Source organism: Anser brachyrhynchus (genome assembly GCF_964034855.1).
Source record: "Anser brachyrhynchus genome assembly, chromosome: 7".
Lineage (NCBI taxonomy): Eukaryota > Metazoa > Chordata > Aves > Anseriformes > Anatidae > Anser > Anser brachyrhynchus.
In genome coordinates, this window is record NC_137701.1 from 2,645,507 (window position 1) to 2,661,932 (window position 16,426).

Sequence of the window (16,426 nt, forward strand, 5' to 3'; positions counted from 1 at the left end):
GCAGGTTCTGTCTCTCACAGCACAGTTCCTGGGTGATAAAACCTTGGAAAAAAAATCTTGGTAAACTGTATCTAAAAAAAAAAAAAAAAAAAAAAAGTCATCCTCCATCTTCCAATAAGCTGCAATATATTATCTGTGCAGCAGAGTGCAAGGGGCGTGTTGCTACTGCAAGGTTGAGCTCCATCAAAAGTGACCCAGCCTCTACATTTCTTGGTGACCAAGCCAACAAAGTCATGGATTAGGTTCAGTAAACAGTACATTACAACCAAAGCATGCACTAAACGCTATTTAAACACCCCAAGAGTGATGTTCCATGGACAACAGCAATTTTGGGGGCATTTCTCTCACATAGGAAGGCCACGAGCTCTAATGGGGTTGCTCTGACTACGCAATACAGCACAAGGACAAAGCAATGGATCAGACCCAGCTTGCATCCAGCCCAGATAATGGATGGCCAGTAGCACCCAGCTAGTTTTTTTGTCGTTGTTGTTGTTTAAAAAATAAGGAAAAAGAAAAAAGAAACCCCAGGGGTTACAGACTCCCATGGAGACAGGAAAAAAATGCATCTTTGCAGAGACTTAAAGGTTTTGGATGCATGGCACTATTATTTATGCTCTCACTCCTCCAGCAGTCAACAAATTCTGTTCCTCACAAGTAGCAGCACTTTATAGACAAATGAAAGGCATGACCCCTGCCCGAAGTAGTTTACAGTGGAATGAGAATACATTGTAAAAGGCAGGGAAGTAGAACAAGAGAATTGACACAGCACAATGTCGGGAGGTCTCCTGCTTTCATGGCCCAAGCATCCCGCTATTTCCATCTTTTAAAACACTGGCACAAGCCTACCCTATTATCACTACCATGCGGGTATGCCAATCCCAGCTCTTACATGAATGATTTCCTCCTTTAAATCCCTCTTTTCCTTTGCTTGCAATGCTATTGTTTCAGTAAGACCTCATTACATATTAATAACCGTTGACCCATTCATTCTGACTCCAGACAGGAAATACCAGCTACATTGGGGCTGACAAAATGAGATTTTATTCACAGGTTTTAACATTGCACTCATGTTTCCAATTTTGCCGTAGTTTTTGAAGCAAGGAAAAAAGAAAAAACCTGGCACTCAGCCATGCTAACAATCTACTTGACTTTATCCAGGACTACAACCTAATTTTGTGCCTGCTTAGATTAACCAAGAGTTTGACTCTTCAATTGTCTCCTCATCACCCTGCCAACCACATTTTTCAGCCAGCTATCTTTTCAGTTCTTTTTGTTTCTGCCTGTTTCAAGCGGAAGAGCTATTCACAACCATTGCAGTGGGCTTAATCACGATGCAGCCTTCTGTGATTAACAGTCATTAAGCTCAAACAAGGATACAGATGATAAGCATATTAACTACCACGTGAGAATTTTAATTATTTCACAGTCTTCTGCTCTGGAGCTCTGCTTGGCATCTCTCACTAAAACAGAATGGCCACATATACTGTAGCTTTACAGCCGTGTTCACTTCCACCACCTACAGCGAAGACCAAATATTTGTGGCTGCAACTCTACACAGTATCTTGTTCTTTCCACTTCTCCCTGTTACCACCCTGCATCATGACCCTGGTAGTCACCCAGGGAAATGAGCAATATTTGGGGCTCAGACTTTTTTTTGCCTGAACCTTTTTATTACCTTCCCTTCCTTTCCAACTGTTCTCCATCCATCAATGTGCTGCAGGGTTTTTCCTAGTTCTCTATTAGGATGACCACAAAAGCCACCTTCATTCTCCCAGCTGCTGGACCCACAAAAGTCTCCCTTTCCAAAGCTGGGCTGTTCACTCAGCTCCTGCATGCTCCATCTTCAGTCCCACCAAACATACTGCTCACTCCCCAGTTCTTAAAGGGTTGAACAACTTCTTTGACTTGATTCCACAGATTCTCATCCACTTACAAACTGGGATCAATTCCGTTCTGTTTGGGAGTCACCAAACATTTAAAAACTTTCCCTTCTGGGTACAAAGCCCTTAAATAGCTTCCTGCTCACAGCATACTACCTGCTTTGTTGATTTTTCAGGAAGTCTTTTCATTCTTCCCCCTTCTCTCCACCCCAAATCAGACTGCTTTTCTGCAGCAAGAAGGCAAAAATCTCTCTGCCGTTGCTTCCAGTTTCCTCTGTGTATACCTGCATCTTTAAGTAAAAAAACACAATAGGATACTGCAGACACTACACAGAAAGCAAATTGTCTACATGCTCATACATGCAGAGAACAACTTGACAACAACCAAACACCTCTCTAGAGTATATTGGTATTTGCAGTTCTAAAAAAAATAAATATTTTCTATATTTAGACACCACTAAATCACACTCTTTTCATGGTTCAGTTCATGAAGATGCCTGGAAAGACAAGAACGTAATGTCTTCCTCAAGGAAGACACATGATTTCAATTACGAAAACTTTCATTGTCAAGCATCAGTTTGCAATTAAACTATAAATATATCTTACACTGAAAAATACACAAACTGGACTACAAAGACAGGACACATATTCACAAACTAGTTTCCCTTGAATGGAAACATTCCTTAAACATGGAAAAAAAAAAAAACACCTTTCTCAATTACCTGTGCCTGGGAAGCCTCCCTTACTAAGCTTGCATTCCTCCCCACTCCCCATGCCCCCCAAATTTAAACCTCTCTCCACAAAAGAAAAAAAAAAAAGTGAATAATCTCGATGTGTAAAAGACAAGCGATTTCCAAATGTTAATGAATGCTGGGATTCTTCCAGATTCTTCCAGAGACTGCTGGTATCTCTGGTACCTCCAGTACTGCTTGTTACGTTGCCAATAAAGTAAAATTGGGATGTCTATAGTTCAGATCCTGAGGTAATTCACTGACTATGAATCTCAAAAACATTGACCATATGTACAAGCTGGGAGTCCATCTCCACCATTTCATGTGCAAACACACTGTTTTCAGCTAACTTTTTAGCCAAGTTATCTTTGCATTAGCAAGCATCTAATCAGTGACTGCATTTGTAACGCAGCTGTAAGTGGAGATGAAGATGCCTCCCTCCATCCAAACAATGGATGAGCAGTTGCCTTCAATGGAAACGAAAAAGAAGTAAAAAATCAATGTGTAATAGCCTATGTTGATACATGAAATGAGCTCTTTAACCTCTTTCTGACTGCTCCATTCTTCTTGACATTTAGCAGACAGCCCCAGCTTACAACAGAGAATTAGTAGAGAACAGCTTTTCAGCAGGCACTGACCGCCACGGCTCTGGTATGCTGACTTTCACCACTTGCTCCCATGCCAGACAGGCAGGTTTACCAGCCGATAGCACTTCGCATTGTCTGTTCAAACACTTCTGCACTGAGAAAGGAATAGGTCGGGGCAATTGGTATCTGGCTATTCTCAACAACAGCTTCAAGATTTCTTTTTAAATATTATTTTCTACTCAGCATTTGCTATCCCCCCCTCCCCATATGTTATGCTTCTCGGAAAATCAAGTTCACCCATTTACAAGCTTCTACTAAAAAAAAACCCATCCATTTTAAGACTAAAATCCACTTTATCTACTAAAAAAAATATCCAGCTTTAGCAGTGTGTACCCAGTCTTCTGTATAGACATGACCACTTAAAAAAACTGAAGCTATTTAATACTTAGATCCACTGGGACTTGTATACAAATAAATCCGTCAGAGAGCATCATCTTTATTCTCCTTCCTTATGCTTGGCCATCTGTGCAACCCATTGCATAGCTAGAGAGAAAAACAGAATGGAGATGGACTAATGTTAAAGGAAAACAGCTATTTGAGAGAAGAGCAGTTGCATTTTGGTGGCAGTAGCACCTTCAGCAAACACTTCTGAAATGAAGGAGAAAGCAATGCTTTATTTCAAGGGAGGTTTGCCTCTGTCCGCGTGATGGAAATCTCCAGCACACAGCTCTATCTCGAAAACATTTCCACTACAGATCTCAACCACACTGATTTTTAAACAATTGCCTTCTATAAAGAGGTTACTCCGTGGTTTTGCATGTTCATAAGGATAGAAGAAGGTGGTAAATTCTTTGAATCAGTCTCAGCTTTTTTCCTCCCCATTACGATATTACTGGGGGAAAAAAATAGACTGGTTTTAAGCCCTCTATTTTTATTTCATACTCTAAGCAATAAAACTCAGGCACTTGCTGCTCACCTTAAAACACGATCAAAAAAACAAACAAACAACAACAACAACAAATTCCTATTCCAAATTCCAGTTTTGGAATCTGAAATGTAGCCATGTATGGAGTGCCTTCTTGAACAATGGCCAGGTCATGCAGCAGCAGCAGCAGGTATCCCAACAGTCCTCATGTGCCCAAGGGCAGCAAGACCGACCTGTAAATGCCAGCAATGAGAGAGCAATCCAGCCTCAGCACTAGTTAAAATTTTGAAAGATTCACTGGGACTAGTCAAAGCCTAAAACATTAGGGTTTTACTTACCAGAGTCAATTCGACTGTAACGTTAGTCTCATCTCTACTGAGACTGATGAACATACTTGCACTGCTAATTTATCATTCTTTCTTCTCCTGTATGCTTCCCATTTCTCTTATTTGAAAGATGCATCAACCTACCAAAAAGGCAGTATGCTTACGAAAAATTTTCCTAGAAGACCCACAAATCTTAGAGAAGTATGAAGTTAGGAAGCTTAATTGGACATTTACAAATGTTTAAACCATATTTCTTACATTGTAACGCCTTTTTTTCCCTCAACTAGAACACCATTTGGTGCAGTTCAAGGGTTTTTATTTTCCCCACAAAACCAATTTTTTCATTGGAAACAACGGTTCATTTTTCACATGTTTATACACTGTCTCAAGGACCACACCATAGCAGGGACAAAGACAGCAAGCTGTCTCCATCAACAAGTGCTCTCTCAAAGAAGCACTAGTCACACAGAGGGTTATCTTTTACAGAGCACAAGGTTTCTCTGCAGAATACACCCTTGGAAATCAGCTCCCCATTCCTCCTCAGCACAAATAAAACACAATAAACTGCAGAGACCGTCTTTTCCCTCTCCTTTAAAACTAAATCCAGCTGTCAAGAGACAGCACAGAGCATTAGGCTTTAAAATCATGAGTCGCTTCTGTGCCAGCACTTCGGGTCCATCTTCCTCAAGTAAATTCTTTCTGGATAATTTTATTTCAGATGGAAAATAACATCCTCTAAAATATTAGCAGATGTAATAGGGCAGTTAGCTAAGTTGTGCCATCTCAGGACCCGCACCAGGCACAGTGCTCCTCTCAAGTATGCTGGTGTTACTCCGTCCCTTGCCCATCCTGGTAGTAACACTGGCCAGCCTGCAGCACCCTCTCCCTTCAGCTCCCTGGCCTGGCCACAGAAGACGAGACACGGAAGGAGCCCAAACTCCCCCAAGACCTGCCTGTTCTCCAGGGAGAGAATGGGCGCAGGAAGATCAAGACCCATTTTCCCCATGCCTCCTGCCTTGCCTGACAAAAGTCCTCCCCTCCAGGGGCCTTGAATCCCCAGAGACCACAGTGGTGCGGAACACCATCTCAGCTAGCCTGGTACTTCAGCATCACACAGATTAACCTCAAAACATGCTATAAATCATTAAGATAAGAAATCAGGGAGGAATCCCATGAGGAGCTTGCTACCCCCACAAAATGCAACTCCCAACACAGGTCTTAATTCAGGAAGCTTTTTAAAACACACACCTATTTTGTAGCTTCCTAAGGAAATAACAGCATGTGGGGTGGGACAGAGAGGGCTTGTGGGCTTGTTTGGGGTGGGGGATTTGTTTTATTTTCATTTTAGGATGACAAGCCTGTTACAAACTGATAAACACAGCCTCAACAGAAAAAGTCATTAGGCTCCAAATTCTTAATGAAGTGCTTGTTAAATCTATATTGCATCTAGATCGCTACATGTGGCATTATAAATAAGTTAAATATAAGAGCAACACAAAGAAGATGGTCTGGCAATTAAGCCCCTGCTTCCGTTTGCAAGCTAAACTGTGAATCTTCATCCAGACTGTTATCTTGCTGGAATATAAATTGCCATTGCAGAAACAGCAAATATTTTTTCCATATAAAACAAACCAACCTTGTTACATACATAAAATATTCCAAGTTTCCACATAGTCTCACACTTGTGAAAGCTTCCAACAAACAGATTTTCATTTCAGTATTTGAAGCCACAAAATAGGAATTTATCTAACATTAATAAAAACAAATAGAAAAGATTGTTTCTTTACTCTGTAATTAAACAGTAGTTTTCCACAATCATTGTCATATTAAGTTGCAGGTTTTATTGGGGTTAGCCTCAACCTTATTAGCCCCATTTCAACTGCTTTAGGAACAATACATACAGATATAATTTCCCCACAGCCCAGCCTAACAGATCCTACATCTTGCCCTGCTGATACGAGATAATGGATGAACAAGCAAAAGCACACAGGAGATGGGACATAAGGTAACAGGAAGACTGCTTGTCAGTCTTTAAAATGGTTTCATTACCACTTCTATTTCTGTTGACCTTTTTTTTTTTTTTTTTCCACAGGACACTCCTACAATAGGAGATGTGCTGTACTACAATCTAAAAACTGCCACAAGTTCTCCACACTCTGCTGTGGAAACAACCTTAAAAAAGTCAAATGCGTGTGCAGCCAACAAGGAAGTCACCTGCACCCATCCGCAGGCTGTGCTTGCTGACTCCTCAACCTTCGTTTGCCACAGTGCTTTGTTTTCACCCTCATGGTTTGTCAGCTCTGAAAGGCGTTTCGAGTTCCACATCACATGCAGATTATGAGCAATTATTATGGAACCTGTAATCCAGACGCATTTGATATGGCTTGCACTATCTACAGTAAGATGAATGCCTAAGGGATCACACAAGGTGACCTGACTGCAGCCCTCCCACTAACGTGATAAATGATGCCTGTAAATGAAGTCAGAGTGGAAAAAGTTTGGGCTTGTAGGAAGCTCTGGCACTGTTGTATTCTTCCTATCTGCTACACTCTCCTTTATTATTCAAAGATAACAAACAAAAAAAACTAGAAGAAAAGAAAACAATTTTAAGGGTTATGTGCCATATTGCAACAGAAATGAGTGAGATGGTTCCTTATTTCAGCCATAAATCTTGTCCCGGGCCTCAGGGGGCTGATGGCTTCTCCCCATGCTGCCGCCCCCAGCCACAACTGAGTGCCCTCTCTGGCAGTAAAAGCACTCCTCGGGCTCACAGGTACTGCCTGTGCTTGTGGCTAGATGCAGCTAGAAGTCTGCTATCCCATGCGTCTACTATTGAGTAAAGAATTTCCAGGAATCTGGAAAAGATGTTTTTTTGTCAACCCCTTGCTTGGCAGAGTTGCTCAGGTTTTCATGAATAAGGTTGTCCAGGCCTTGATGGCCAAACGCCAGACATTCTTGCTCCTGGGTTACCGAAAACATAAAGCCTTCAAATTGTATCTCTTTTAAATAAAGATGGGGAGGAGGGGTATCCTGTATTTTTTCACAGATGAAAGCTATACTCGGGAACATATACTTAGGCAAAAGTTGTTTTTTTTCCTAAAAATATTCACCCAAAGACCACCAACCATCTTCTCCCCTAAGGCCCAGGAATTTTGCAGCTCCTTGACTTTATGGTGACAGTGATTTACTGTGTCAAAACCAGTAACTTGAAAGTTTTTAAAAATAATTTCTTTTACAGTATCATTGTGTCTTCTGCCTAACTGATGTTCTCATTTACTGTGCTTTATGACCCCAAATTCTTTCTGTAAATATCCACTTGCCAAACCTACCAGCACTCCACATGAGAAGACATTAACATTCACTGACTACCCTATAATTATTCTCTCAAGCTGAATGCGTTTCTTGATACAGGTTCACCAGCCGTGATCAGCCTCTACAGAAGCAGCCTGTTTCCAATGTCTGGCTCACACTTCTCAGTACCAATCATGAAAAACAAATAAAATAAAATTGCAATGTATAAACAACATGCAACTTTTTGCACTTTTACTTCTAAATAGAAATTAATTAAGGCATTCTGAAAACAAAAGCATCTCCTCTGTAAAGTAAGAAGGAAAAAGGAAGGGTAGAAACTCATGCTTTGGCCTGTATTATTTTCACACTGCTTTTCAAAACAAGCCAACCATATGGATGTAATTTATAAAAACCTGAGTCATACTGTCATACGCTATTCATCATGACCTAGCATTACAAATGAAAATTGCTTTCAAACTAACATGAATTAGCTCTTTTGTTCCGAAAAGTGAGAGACAAGAAATTATTCACTCTTAAAATGACATTACCTAAACATCTTCTAGAAGTTAGCTATTCCCACATCTCATCACTACCTAGTAATGCAAATCAATTAGGAAGTCATTTTAATTCAGATCTAAATGTTGCAGAAAGTAAATAAAATCTATCTGAATAAAATACATAGATTGTGCAATAATTTCAGCAGTCACAGACTAAACACTGAACGAACATCTGTGTTTTCGTGTAGTCTGCCAACCCAGGAGGACCTAAAGGCTCAAATAAGGCTACAGAATAATGTCAGCCTTGGAATCTGAAAATATGAATTTAGAGCAGATTCAGTGGGAAGCAGACTCAGGCTTGACTTCCAAGAATGTTGTTCTTCACTCCAATTGGTGCTACATTCAATTCCCTGCATCAACTGCATCCTCAAGAGTGGCCATATTCCCATGAATGACCTTTCATAAAGCAACTGCCTACAAATCCCTCCCAGTTGCTCCCTCTACAAACACCCGATTCAAAATACCAGTACTTTAAAACGTGAGCAGCTAATCAGACAGTGGCATCGGTGGGATTAATATGCATCTGAAAGGTTTATGACCATAACCAGGTTCTGCAACCCTTCCACAGAATTTTGTTGTGTGCCCTTTAGTATACTAATATTGCATTAGTCTGTCTGAACACTTATTCTCACTTAATTCTATTAGCAATGAAAAGGAAGAGGTCCATGCCAAGGAACAATTAGTATGGGTTTCAAACACCAAAAAAGTCTCATTTTCTGATCAAAGTAAACAAGCCTCCATGCCCTCCTGTCAGCTGTGCAACTGGCTACAATATCTCAGTCCTGAGGTATCTAGAATGTAAAAATACAGTGTGAAAATGGTCTTCGTCTACGTTAATACTAACAGTTGAATGAGGCCCAACAGACAGAAATATAGCACAGTTCTATCAGCCTTTATCAGGAGATATCTGAGGCACTGCAGTATTTTTGTACACTAGGAGCAAAATAATTATGATATGCCAGACTTTGCTGTGTACTCTCTGCTGACATGGTAAACATGGCCTTTTCAAACAGTCTGAGGTTGTTCGGTCCATTTTACTACTACTGCTAGATTGCTCTTGACAGGTTTTTTTCCAGTACTTCACCCAATTTAGTTTCAGATGCCTCTAGATGGAATGTGATTATTTTGCTCGGAAGATAATCCCCAAACTAAAGGGCTCTCAGTGTCCAAGAGGGAATTAAGCCCCACAAACCCTAAAAAAATTCAACCTGGCTTTCTGCTTTTCTAATTTCACCTAATCTGTCTTAGTCGGAGTTCCTTTTTAAGTATGAACTGATTGTAATCAATGCTTTCACAATAAAGCTTGTAATCAATTAGAAAGTCATCTGTGACCACGCAACTCTGTTTATATATGACATTTTAAGCCATCCGATCAAAATTATTCCGAGTCATTTTGGTTAATGTCAGGTCTGACCTGCAGACTAAGAAAGCTCGTTAAGTGACATACTTAACTAAATGCTGACATTTCTCTCTGAAGCAGGAGTATGTTCTCAGAGGGTCCTCTTCCATTCCCACATGAATCACACGTTATGCCGTATGTTTTATCTGCAGCTGTCATCTGCTTTCAAACCACAGCATCAGAAGAGACAGCCAAGGATACAGCCATGGATGCGTTAAAACGTTCCCCTAAGCCAACTTGGGGGAAGATCCATCTCCCTCATGACAACTAGCACTTCGAGGCTTATTGTGAAAAGTTAGAATATAATGTGAGGGCAGGGTATTGGAAACTGAGTGTGGCATTAGGAACACAGACAGAATTCACTGGACCAGTTTATCATCTTCACTGTAAAATGATATGCTGTTTTACTTAAGCTTTTTATTTACTGAACTTTACATAAAATACATCAGACAGACAACTATCTAATAGAGTTTCCAAATTAGTCTCTTTGAAAGACCTAGCTGATTTTCTAAGAGCTGCAGCTCACAGCATATTTATTTGTAGAGTACAAAGCAAGCTGCCTGCATTCAGCCCACTTACATAACTGCCCAAAATGTCATTAGCAAGTTAAGTGTTGATAAAGGCCGTAGGAATCATAATGCTAAATCAATCGGCTCTGAGAGTGGGTCACCCTATAGCCTAGAAGGAAAGAGTTACTGTCATTCTGCTTCATTTGCTCAGAAGGACTCTCCTGCTTAGCTAAACCCTAAGCGGACTCAGTTTAACAGTCTGGGCAGTTTCTTATCTCATCCAGCCATGTCCAAAGGACTTCAGCCTCCCACAGCAAAAAGGGCAGCCAATTAGCTATTGTGAAGGACACTGGAATATCATCCCAATCAAAGTAAGGATTACTAAATTCCCATGGGGAGGCTTTGCATCTGAAGAAACCCCTCAGTTGGGCTGGAAGCACGGAAGGGAGCCAGGACTCCCTGGAGCCAGGTTGTTCTCTGCAAGCCTGGATAAAAATAAAGAACACGCAAGCCTCCACCAGGAAGCCCCGAACATGCTGTGAGGAGAGAGGAACCTGTGGAGCTAACCCAAATAGACAGGCAGATAGCAATTACTGTGCATAGCTTTTAATTTCTGTTTATCCTGCTCTTGTAACAGTGTTACCCCCTTTAAACCTCATAAACAAGCATCTGCATTTCCTTCTAGCTACTCTGATTTACAGTTGATTTCCACTTAACACCAAAGCCCTCTGGACTCCCACGCTCTTCTCTAAAGCACTGCACACCCAACCAGCTAAGCTGCAGTTGCCAGCATGGGACACACCAGCCCCTGGTCCATATTGAAAAGGTCTTGGGTGAACTGTGGCAGCTGGGCGAGCTCCTTGCTAATGGCACAGAAGCCAGGAGATTGCTTGCATCCCAAGAGGCCAGGCAATTTCTAACAGGTAAACTGAAACAGGAAACTAACTGGTCATGTAGATGAGGAATTTTCAATCTGTAAAGAAGGAGCACAAGAGGAAAAGCCTAGATTAAACACCACACAATGCTTATAAGGAGACCTTGCCACAGCTTGAATGAAATACTGCGGTCATACGTAGCTGCTGATAAAGACCACTTGACAGCTAAGAACACTGCAAAGTAATAGCAAAACACAAAGCCAGCTGGCTAGAGTGGATTTTGCGTGCTCCTGTTAAACATAAAAGGAGTTTGCACTGTCTTTACAGTTTTCAAGGAACTGTGAGTGTTAATACACAAAGGAGCACTTACTGTAGCTTGCTGCTTAACAAAAGCATCTTAAATCTAAGCTATTCAAATCTTCCTGAGATAGGAATACAGCAGGGTTTAAAGCCTGCCCCAGCATGTTAGGTGCCAATCTGGATAAAAGCTGAGGAGGATGTTCTTGAGGTTCCATCACGTTTGTGGCATACCTTTCCAGCAGCCCTGCCAAAAGAGTCTTCCTGCCCTTTATAACTACCAGTGCCTACTTACCGGGCCACTCAAAGCATTGCCCTCAAAGCAAGATATCACCATGTCCTTCCCCTTCCCAGGCTCGCTCATCCTCAGTCCCTCCATCTCCAGGGATGACATTTCCATGGCTGAGGATGTCCAGGGGAGGCACCAGGCCCATTGCCCTCCCTGAGCCCAGCACAGCCAGCAGTGCATGGCAGCTCATCCTTCAGCTTTTCCTCCCTGTCCCTGTCCCACGCTGCTCTGCGCACCTCCTACCCCCTCTGGCCATGCCAGAAGACAGCCTGGCTCAGAAGCCAGAGCCAGCCCCGGAGCATGCAGCTGAACCACCCCAAAACACAGCCTTTGCAGCCCAAGCTGCAGCAAAGGGCGCTTACTCATCTGTGCCCCCAGGGCTGCTGAGGCCACATTTCCATGTCTGGGAAATAAAAGCCAGGAAGAAATTGCTATTTCCAAGTGAGTATTGCTACACAGAGGTGCAGATTAACAGTACCCAACTAACACCTACTAGAGCCCTCTAAAGTAGTAAGAGGAAGAGGGGAGAATGAGGACATGTAAAGGTCAGAAAGAGACAGAAAGAAGCTAGGAGGACAGAGGATAAGAGGTACATTTGCTTAGCTAGGGATACAAAAAAGCAGGGCAATAGGAAGTTTAATATCAGCCTTTTGAAACAGAATGATGCTTCTCCAACCTGCCTGGGAAGCACTTCCCCTCTCACGGCAGCATTTAAAGTACTCGTTTCTTTTATCTAATTACCACCAACAGGCATCTGCTGCTGTTTGCATCCTCCCTCTAATGAGCAAAAGCAGCAGCCAGATCTGGCTGGAGCTGGGGAGGAGGAACATGAGCAAGATTTCCTGGAGCTTGGTCATCAGAAGCACTTGCTCCTCAAGGAGATCAGAACTGTCCCACAACTGGGGAAAGAAAATGGAAGGCAAAGAGATTACAGCAATAAGTTTTCAAAGAAGGCAGTGAGTATGGATGGGTACATCCAGAGCTAAATGCTAACCTCCACCATGCAGCTCGGAGGGAGCTGCTTTGGTAGGGAGCTGCTGGAGAAGCAAAAGCAACTGCTGCATTTTTGACTGCCTAACGTAGACAGGGGTAAATGCACACACAACTCAATCTGAAGCTGTCTTTTCTGGCATATCCAAAGGGAACTGTACCCTATTTCCAGGTGCAAACATGGGACATGGTGCTCCTCTTAGAAGAGTATCTAGTCTGTAACGTAAGTTTAAAGTGACATTTCTGGTTTGCCAGCTTTAAGACAGCCTCACAAGGCACAAGGTGCTCAGTGAATTATCTGTCTTGGCCGAGAAGCAGAGAAAACATTGTCAGAGTCACTCATTCAAAAAATTAGTTTTTAAGCTTCTTTGCAAAGACAGAACCAGAAAAGATATGTAAACCAGTCTTTGAAAAACATAACAACTATCCCATAATATTCTTCAAAATGTACATTAGCAAGTGTATTAACGTCACATACCTGGCAGGGAAAACAGAGCCCTCTAACAAATAAACGATTAGGAAAAGCTATTACTGACCCTGACAAAAAGGCACAGATGGTGAATTCAGTTCCAGTTAGTCTGATAAAATGCTGCAGAGTCCATATACGGAATTACTCTTTTTTCCATTTCACGTCATTTAGACCATCAGCCCTACACAACAGATGTAAAATATTTGCCTCAGAAGACAATCTCTTGTAATACATGCTAGTAGGAAAACACAGACTGAGGTTTTAGGGTAAATGAGATGTTCGAGATTTCCTTTTACTTTATTAGATGTCTAAACCTGAATAACCTGAGGTATTTCCTCCATAGTTTGAGAAGCTCCTGCCTTGCCCTAGCAGGAGTTTAATTCAAATCCTGCAGTCACCTTGGGTAGGATTATTCCTGTGCTTATGGGAATTGTTAGTCTCCTCCTCATTACTAGAAACATTTACTGTGAAGTACCTACCAAGTCCATCATCATTGAATTCTTTGCCCAAGACCCCGCAGAACTACACAAGACCTATCTGAAATGCTTTGCCTGTATTCGGCCCCTTCTAGTCACAGCAACCCCGTGGCACTTGGGCCTACTGCCTGAGCCCAGGCATGGGTCCTGTTAGCAGCAGCCAGATGCCAGAAACCTGAACCCTGCGGGTATCAAACAGGAGGAGCTGCGGGGCTGTAAAGCAGAGGCACGGCCTACAAAAACCTCCATGTGCTAATACACAAATGCCAAAGGAGAGCGCTAGATGCCCCATGCTGTGACTTTCACAAATCACTTTCTGTAAGAGGGATGGAGACATCAGCAAATACCCTGCAGAAGTACACGCCCTGTGGCTACAGTCTAGATCCACAACTGTTTGTGTCTCTGCAACTGGCTGCCATGACTCAAGTTGCAACCTATTTCCAACATGAGAGCATCAACCAGCAAAACTATCCTTCATCAATAGTCTGAGACCACTTCCTTCCCTGCAACAAGCACTGAGTACAAGCAGTTGAAAGGCCTCCCTCAGAACACAGCAGCCTCCGCCCTGCAGAGCTGTTGTTGAGGTGGTGTTTGCAACTTAGGTGACAGGTCATACTGGTATCAGACTTCTGTCCTATCTCAAGTCACTTTTACCTAAATAGAAAGACTTCTGTTTATCGTCATTTCAAAAAATCCAGCTTGTTGTTTTGTATCTTGAATGTTTGCATAATGTTTCTCTAAGATGATTGCAAACTGCATGCACGCTCGTAAAAGCTGTCGGAACAAGATGAAACTGTTCTAAGTGACACTGAAAAGGTGCACAGAGATTATCTTGCTTGGGTTGAACCACTTTATTTCCAAAAGTAGACCAAGGTCAGGAGACAGATTCTTTTGTGTGGGAAAGCAACAAGAAACAAAAACGCAATTATCTACCCCCCTCTATTCCCGAATGAGCAATGTCTAGCTAGAGACACCTCTGTGTCATTTTATACAGAACACCCCCATTTACTTGTTTAAGGCCTCCACAACCCCAGGAGAAAGATGCTGTTGGATGTAAATATTTGGCTTTGGGTGGCTGAACAGAAGCCTTCATCACCCCTAACTTCAAACTTGATTCAATCACATAAGTATCTGGGGAAGGAAATCCATCATGCTGTGAATCCTCCCCTCTTTCCCCCCAGAACATCAGAATTGTCAATGAAATACAGGTATTTGTTGTTCTACAATGACACGACATGCTCAGAAACTGACATGGGGGAGTGCTATAGCAGAACACTTATCTGCATAGAGGAACGGGGAGAGTCAGTGGCAGACTCTGGCTCCTGCTCCAGGTGCCTGACGCACATACCCATGGGTTGATTAACACCAGGCAGTAAAATTACTTACCTGGAGAGGTGATCATTAGAGGGCCAGGCTCAGTGAAATAATCCACTCATGCACAGTGAATGCATTCTCTGCTTCTCAATGGCAACAGTTGTGATTGCTGAATATAAGAAACATTCACAATTACAGCTGGATTGCAGCCATGCCCTCTGGATATATTCTTCTCTATGAAGGACAAGGCTGCTGATTTGAATTGCTACAGCTCTAAAATAACAGTAGTCTTTCAAGCAGAAGCTTCTGATGTGTTTCACTACTTCATGCTTTTGTTTTAATGCGTTTCACATGAACCACATAGCATACAATTGGGATTCAAAACGGTTAGTATCTGCTGTTTGGTTTATTTAGCATAGCTGAGCACCTTTCCTCAAGGACAGACACATGCTGTAGACCCAATGTTTCTCCAAAACAAATAAGATCTATTATAAAAAATAAAAAATTAGAAAAAATATATTATTTATTTTTACAAAATTTGCAATCTGAATCTGAACCGTAAAGACCTTACCCTCAAAGTTCCTGGGACATTCCAGCTTACTTATGCATGTTAAGGTTTGACTGGCATGAACCAACCACAGTAGTGAAGTGTTACCTTAAGACCTGTACATTTCCAAATTCCTCAACCAGCCCAGTGTTAGGGCTTAAGCTGACTCTTCTGTTCCTGAAGTTCTGATTCTACAGCCTAGAGGGCACCCTCGCTTTAAAAAAAAATAATAAAAAATTAACAGACGCAGTGGAAATGTTTCTACCAACACCCCTATGCATCAAAAACCTTCTTGAAAAATACAAAATCACATGAGAGTTTTCTGTTATTTTCATGAATTCTTCATAATTATTCTTGATTATAAAATTAATGTAAAATCAAGGACCATCTCAAAAATTTGCACTTTTAAATAACATAAAACGAAGATGGATTTGCTTTCCAAAACTGTCAAGCATTGCTTGATAATTCTCACTTAGCCCCAGTATTTAAATGCAACATATTAAAGTGTAAGAGGACTACCACCAAAGTGAATGCTTTAAGTCAGAGGTGTGGTTAGACACGTTCAAGGTTTTGCTTCAGCAACATTTTCCCTGTTTCTAAACCAAAGTTTTCCCTGCTTCAGTTTCATATCACTGCTGTTAGCTACTGCTAACAAACTCCTGCTCAAAGAAAGAGACAGCATGGGTAGGAGGTGAACCCAATTTTAAAGTTAGTTCCTTGCTAACCTTCAAAAAACTATCTGGATCACAGCAGGATCTGTAAGTAATCTGCCAGAAACGGTGGCTTGTCTTTCCTGTTGCACACCAAATTCCGGTTAATTTCCTTCCCCCGAGCAGCTCTAGGTCCTTCTCAGCACTACTGCTTTCCAAGCATCTTCCCCTTTCATGGAATATCTGTGTTTTGAATCATTTCCCACCAAATGTGCCAGCTTGTATTCTTCCACTTTGAATCTCGTTTTATTTCT

General features: G+C 41.8%; 1 protein-coding gene across 2 annotated transcripts in view; it reads right to left on the reverse strand.

The window, feature by feature from the left end:
• The window catches only part of PLCL1 (phospholipase C like 1 (inactive)), a 199,071-nt gene that overhangs the window by 110,942 nt on the left and 71,703 nt on the right, over positions 1 to 16,426 (reverse strand). Inside the window, exon 1 of one of the 2 annotated variants that reach the window (XM_080599885.1) lies at positions 1 to 16,426. This exon is cut by the window's left edge and continues 25,869 nt beyond it; it is cut by the window's right edge and continues 12,474 nt beyond it. The exons of the other annotated variant lie outside the window; for it this stretch is intronic. The gene's annotated coding sequence lies outside the window, so the exon portion shown is untranslated. 2 annotated transcript variants of the gene reach the window in all.